The sequence below is a fragment of the Epargyreus clarus genome, unplaced genomic scaffold (assembly GCF_041222505.1).
Source record: "Epargyreus clarus isolate Ecla_fem2 unplaced genomic scaffold, WU_Ecla_fem_2.2 ptg000012l, whole genome shotgun sequence".
NCBI classification, from domain to species: domain Eukaryota; kingdom Metazoa; phylum Arthropoda; class Insecta; order Lepidoptera; family Hesperiidae; genus Epargyreus; species Epargyreus clarus.
In genome coordinates this window covers 5,051,821-5,058,865 of record NW_027332220.1, presented here as the reverse complement: position 1 = coordinate 5,058,865, position 7,045 = coordinate 5,051,821, and the positions used below count along the sequence as shown (strand labels likewise).

The window sequence follows — 7,045 nt, the reverse complement described above, 5'->3', positions numbered from 1 at the left end:
GATCCAATCCAAAAAAACTGCTTTTTTAGTTACTATCACAAATGGCATCTCCACATCAACTTTCGTATATGCATTTTTTTGCATTCATACTGCATGGTACATTTTTCTTTTGAAATATACAGATATCAATGATACCAACCATAAATTAAGCGATTTAACTTTTACTAAAGGACTTATATTCTCATAAGCTAGTTTTTGTGGATGTATTTTGCATAATCACGTCCAATTATGAACCGTAGAACCAACTGTCAAGTATCTATTACGTGCCTTCATTATGCGATGCACTATCGATACCCATTCAATTGCTGGAACAATAACCCACTACAATAAGTGCTTAGGAACAATAGGGACATTGTAACAGTACCTACTGGGATGACAATTATTAAATCGATTTCTACTTTCATTAGCGGAGTTTTGATGGGATTGCTATCGAAATATCGGTGTTTTTTCAGTCCCATACATTACATTTTTTATATTATCATACAGTAGGTCTGACAGCACTGGTAACGTGGTTGTAATAGTACACTTATGAAATTAAATGTATTAGAAAATTTACTTACTAATTTTAAGAACCACATTCAGTACTTCATTCTGGGTATTAAAGTGACGTGATTTACAGTTAGGTATTTGTCAAGTGGTAGTCTTTGATTATGTGGATTACTCTTATTTAATTTTGTATATATTTTGTCATGAAGGGCAATGTAGATTCGTGAACTGACCGGAGATAAGTAGGTGCATCACACACATTTCTGTTTTAGAATGCAAGTGTTAAGCGATACTATGAATTGTATGCTCGATTGAAAGGGAAGAAGGAAATAAATTGGGTACGTTACCTAAAAAGCTTTAAGTGAGGTCCCCAAGATTTCAAGTGAGGTCTTTATCCTTACAACTCATCCTTGGCCAACCTCTAGTAAGATGTCAATAAATGTATCCATTTGGGATGATTACAACTATCCTATGTTTGTTTATAGGCAACAGTGACTACTGACCATAATGTGCACTGCTAGCTAGTTTGTTATGACAATTTGGAAAGCGAAAAAAATCTCTCATTTGAGGTTTATTAAAACCTAGTTCTTATTTTATTATTTTCAAAATCAAGTTGCATAAATTAATACAAAAATGATTATGATGTAGTCGAACTAACAAAAATTCTTCAGATCAATAGTGTCACAAATAGACTAAACAATATGAAAACAATGCATGCAGTTAAAATATACGCCACATCACGGCGCAGTGGAGTGTTAAGCTACATGCCTACTCGAAAATCACCGCGGTGTTACCACGGTACCCTAAAATGCCTACATTATGCAGCAGACAATGGGTTCGTTAGCGAAGCGAACTCTTCTCTGAAGGGCGTTACTCCACTTAGGCCTTATTTGCCTCTCAGACCATCGTCGCTTCGAAACAACTCTATTCGCAGACCATAAAACTCAAAATGGTAAGTACCTACTATTCGTTTCCTACTTTGAAGAAGACAAGTGTCCCTAGAAAGACGAGTATGTAAGTAAAAGTAACAAGTACTGACAAGTTTCAAAACATGTGTACATATTATTATGTAGCTAGTAGCCTGGTAGTCGTATGTGCAATGTGCATTCACCTTTATTATTTATGTCTTGCAGATGTTCTGACGTAAAGATGTATAACAGTTATAAGTAGGTGCACAATATACCGCATATTTTTCATTAATATCATCTGTGTTTGTTATTATTACGTGCAATGTTATTGTGTTAATTAGGTACAATGTGGATTTATTTACATAATAATTCGCAAAACATGAGTCAATAATTGCATATTGAATAAATAAAAGAAAATTGTTATTATTTACCTGCATAAAGCGACTATTTTGCTCCTGTACGTAGAGGGTATATATATAGGGTTTGTACATGTACATATTTATATAGTTTCTGAGCCAATGGTCCACGGACCACAGCGGCAATAGAAATAGTCCACTAAGTTTTAAATGAATCGTCCACCTAAAGAACACCAAATGCAAGTTATAATGACAAATATTACTTACTTGAAATTCCTACCTATACCTGCCTTTTAATATCAGCGTTAAGCGCTGCTGTGTTCTGATTTGAAGGGTGTGGAATGGGAGACATAATTTTTCGAGGCATTTCCAAGCTTAGTCCACGGAAGTAGCGGCGAGAGTAACTCCTTGTCCAATGTCCAAGCGCGGATTTGTAGACTTTAAACATAATTAAGAATGTTTTTTTTGCTTATTTTGCTTAATATAGAACGCATGTAGCTTTTCTCAAGTTTTTCTTCACTATGAAACCATGCATATTTCGAAGAACGAGACGTCCATCCCTGGGTTTCAAATCGTGGATCCGAGTTCTAAATTCATAACACAGCTTATGTAACTTCACTTATTTTTATTTGCAATGTTATTAAAATATTCACCGTTAATTTTATAGCGAAAGCTGCGTCAGAATTCAGCAAAAACGTAAATACTTAATATGTAAACGTAAATACGTAATTTATTATGAACATACCATAATTCCATATCGAGAATTTAGTAATAAAATGCTGTTTACGTATCAAAGAAAATGCTTATTTATCAACAAATCTACTTTATTGTCTACCTATTGCGTAGTTACAATTAAACTATTAAAAAAATAACATAATTGTCATTACTCACTTGGTTAATACGACTTACAATCAAACTTGTCAATAAAATCATTCCAACGAGACATAAATCTACTTATTGCATTCGATTTCCGCCTCGTGTCTAAGGCACTATATTTCAGAGAATTGATGGCAAGTTGTTTCAGAAGCCGTAAGTCTTCTAGACGACTGGCCACACCTACAAAGGCCACATAAAAGTCTTCAGATAAAGGATCAGCTTCCCAAGTGCCTGGATCATCACTTGCCAGAACCACAGGTAAGCCATGTGCTAGAAGAATGTTTAATGGATGATTCCTTATGTCACGTACTAAAGATAGCACCGTGTTTGACAAAACATTTACTTCCAACGCTATGTCTTTCTCAAACACTTCTTTGAGTAACAACGGGTGCTTTACTAACGCATAGGCATGACCCAATCGTTTCGCGCCTAACAATATTGCATCGACTAAATTGTCGTCCGTCATCGTTCCATACCAATTTGTTTCACCTGCATGAAAGAAGTAAGTGAGATCTTTAGCCGCTAACAGCTGATGGGCGAATTCTATTAAAGGATTCCCTAAGTCTTCTTGACCAACTAAATCAAATCCAGCAAATATTTCAGGCATATCAGCCTTTATTCTCCTAGCCAATTGCAAATATTCATCCAATTTTTCTCTATCCACTCTTCTGTTTGGGGCATAAATGAGTTTAGCGCCAATAAAATCTGGATAATCCTTTGTAAACTTCTTTATAGTTTTCTTATAAGTTTTCGCTGTGATTAGCGGATCGTAAATAGTTCCATCTAATTCATAAAGGGGAGGTAACACACTCCTCACTTCTAGATACATGACATTGTCCTCTCTGAACCTTTTCAAAGCGTCGTAGAAGTACTGCTCCCAAACCGGCCTGTAGGAAAGCAGGGGAGCGATTCTCATGAAATATTTCATAAAAACCGACCACGTTTCTTTTATAGTTGGATATACTTTGTCCGGATCACCGACAACCATGGTAAAATGTTTTCTTAATTCAGCATCGAAGTAACTAACATTTTTTGATGAGTTTCGAGCATCACTCATTAACTGCCATTGGTTCTTGCAAAGTGTTGTCGGTATTTTATTCGCGAATTTTAACTGCAAGTCGTCTTCCTCAAAACATACGTATAGGTTATCCTTGTATGTGATATTCACTACATAATCTGGTCCTAGGAGTGCCATGTCGTGGTTATGTAGCGCCGCGCCTTTGGGCATGTCCCGGATAATCTTGTATACTTTGGAGTTCTGGATATTGTTTTTGTAGGTGAAGTAATGGTGCGAGAAGTTGAAGTACTGGGGGTTATCGAAACCGTAATCGACTTCGTTGAACTTGTGTCGCATGAGGCAGTTGTTTACGACCGATTCTTTATCTGTTAGGGTGTTTTTTCCGCCGACCGATAACAGGGATTCATCTCTGAGAATCTTGGCTCTTAGTTTGTCGTATTCGTCTGATGCGTCACAGATGACGAAGAGGCAAAAGATTAACAAACGCATGTCGACTGCGTATTACGTAATATTACGGGCGACGTACCGCGTATCACGAGGGCCGCTCCCGACTGACAATCACAGAGCGAGCGCAATGACCTGACCCGTCATAATCGCTTACTATCGACATTGAATTGTTAGCCGCTATATTCATGATGTTACCATATTGCTGTGTGTGTTTATTGTCAAGTTCACGGCTGCATTCATGCATAGGCTCTAATTAAAAGGTACACATAAGCTTTATAACAAAATATTGACACACCAAACTATGCTCACGTACCTACCTACGTAGTATAGGTATACGAATTTCGCACAGTCCTTCACCCACTATGCAGGTCATGCCGATTGCATTTTGCACAAGTGTCTTTCAAGTGTTTTTTGTGTTAGGTACTGTGGTTAGGTATGTTACAAATTGTCGGTACGTAAGTACCTAACATAATAAAACACATTGTAAAAATATATCATATGGCCTAAAAGCAAGATAAGAATTTTTATCAATATAATGTTATGAATTTAGTATGTTGTTTGTGCATCTCTTCAAAAAAATTATTGTAAGTAAACATACCCTTTGTGTTTTTTCTTTTTTTTTCTTTTCGAGGGGGAAACTTTTAAAAGGTACCCGACAACGTGGAAGCGACGCCGGGTTATGTGGGGCACATGTGTGGGCACTAAAACCACCTCGGTTGCCGTCCTCGGCGCTTGTTGGGGAACTCCGACGGAACACAACCGGAGTCTTCCAAGCGCGATGCCCGGATCGGGCTCTGCCCTGGGGGAGCGTTCGCTCCTCCTGATGGTTATGACGGTATGCGGCCACACATACCGCCGTCCTTCCCGGGGTAGCTTACTGGACGGTTCGAGCTTCCACTCTTGCCGCCCGCAACTCCGGAAGTCCCCTTTCAGCCGCCTCTTACGACAGGCAGGGGATACCGTAGCACTATTCTATTCCAGGAACTACGGGGACAAATTAAATAGACCTAGGTACCTACATAGGAATTTCTAAGAAATCTAACCAAATGGTTTCTACTAAAAGTTGAACTTAAACATCCTACATAATTGATAAATAACCTTTTATTTCTGCGAAATTCTTGTTTACAAATCATGAATTTTTTCTTTAAACTTATCTATCTGTGTCTGTAAGCGTGTACCGATTTGAAATTATCTCCGGTATATTGCAAGAACTTATTGTCAGTTAATTACATTGTTTAGGTATTGATTTCCTTATACCACCATATAAAATTGTTTCAAATAATAAGTAATTAGATACAAGTCAGAGTATTTTTAGATAGGACAAAGTTGCGCGCGCCGTTAAAACAGGTTTAAGGATATATTTTTATTACAATACTTTTTAGTTAATTTATGTTAATGAGAGTCTATTTAATTGCTGGTGAATAGCAATGTAGCGGGAAACTATATAAAAGAAAGAAGGATAGTAGGTATATGTTTCTTAGATTATAGTAAGTCATACAATGAATTGTCAAAGTAAATAAATAAGGAGTTGTTATTGAATCTTTTATATAATTGTCTTTCAGGAATAATGAGGTTAAACATAATATTTCTCGTTAATTACACTAAAGGAGTTTCTTTATTACGTCCGTAGGTAGGTACGTAACTTTTATTAAAAAAGCAACAGGAAAGGAATATTGGACAAAAAATTGGTGAGATTTTTTGAAATCTAATTAAGGAGAATTAAAGAGATTTTCTATTCTTATTCGGTATACGATTAATATGTTCTAATTTACGGTGAAACTGGAATTAAACGGTGATTAACAAATAATTTTGCACTCAATAGTAGTAGTATGTGCAAATTAGATATTCTACACGTAACTAGATTTCTCTAGCAATATGCGCTTTCATTTTAAAATTCGTTCTACAAACTTACACTTACCATAACATTTAATACCGTTTACTTTTATTCAACCGGTACCAAACGTAAACCGGCGTGTTGCCGCAAATTTTTGAAAAACGACAAATTTGCTACCAGCGCGTTCCTTTTTTGGTCGCGATCGCAAAACCGAGGCCAAAACGGTTTCGCATTACTCGCAATTCTATGGTCGGCGTTATTTAAACGATAAATTTACTAAAACTCACTCCGTGGTGTAAATTACAGCCGGGCGTCTACTAAAGGGGGTTTCGTTTTCAAAGCATTGCTTTAAAGAAACTAAAAAATAAACCTGAAAAGAAATAAAGGCGACTCATCCGCCATGATGATTTTATGCAACGAAAGGGCTGGGGGATGGATTAAGTGGCACTTAGCACAGTACCGCCCCGCGGTGCATTCGTTGAAAAATAAGGAAAGAAAAAAATGGCGTCGACGTATGATTTTGAGATGCAGATGCAAGGGCGTTGGCACCTTTAATCTCCAAATTACTGCTCCCTCGGATCATGTGCCGTCATGTAACTAGTGCCTCAATAGGTAGATAGGCACTCAAATTTCTATTGTTATAAGACAGAGCATTTTTACACTCCAAAGTTGGTAGTACTTACTCCAAAATTGAAACGACGGTTGTATTGAAGTACCTACCTATTTCATAACTCCAAACTGTAATTGGATAGAAAGTATAGACACAATACTACACTTGATTATAATCTGAATTATACTGATATTTTGATGTCTACAAAAAATATCTGTCGTCCGATAACAAAATTGAAGATAAGTGTACCTACCTATACCTATATACATACTTACTTACATGCACTTACTAAACGTAAGAATTAAGAACGCACACTTTATACATATCCATGGGCTACACTCATTACCTAATATCAAATACCTACCTGCAGTATACCTACCTGGTATACTGCATGTTTTTTGGCTACTTCCATTAATGAATAACAATAATACAAACAGTGACATTGCACTTATTATGATTTGATACCTATATATCACTAGGTAGTTCTACGCTTACTCGTATTATGATTAT

At 36.6% G+C, this 7,045-nt stretch overlaps 1 pseudogene; it reads right to left on the bottom strand.

Moving 5' to 3' along the window:
- Positions 1–2,532: 2,532 nt before the first annotated feature.
- Positions 2,533–4,263, bottom strand: LOC140746178 (adenosine deaminase 2 pseudogene; annotated as a pseudogene).
- Positions 4,264–7,045: the final 2,782 nt, after the last annotated feature.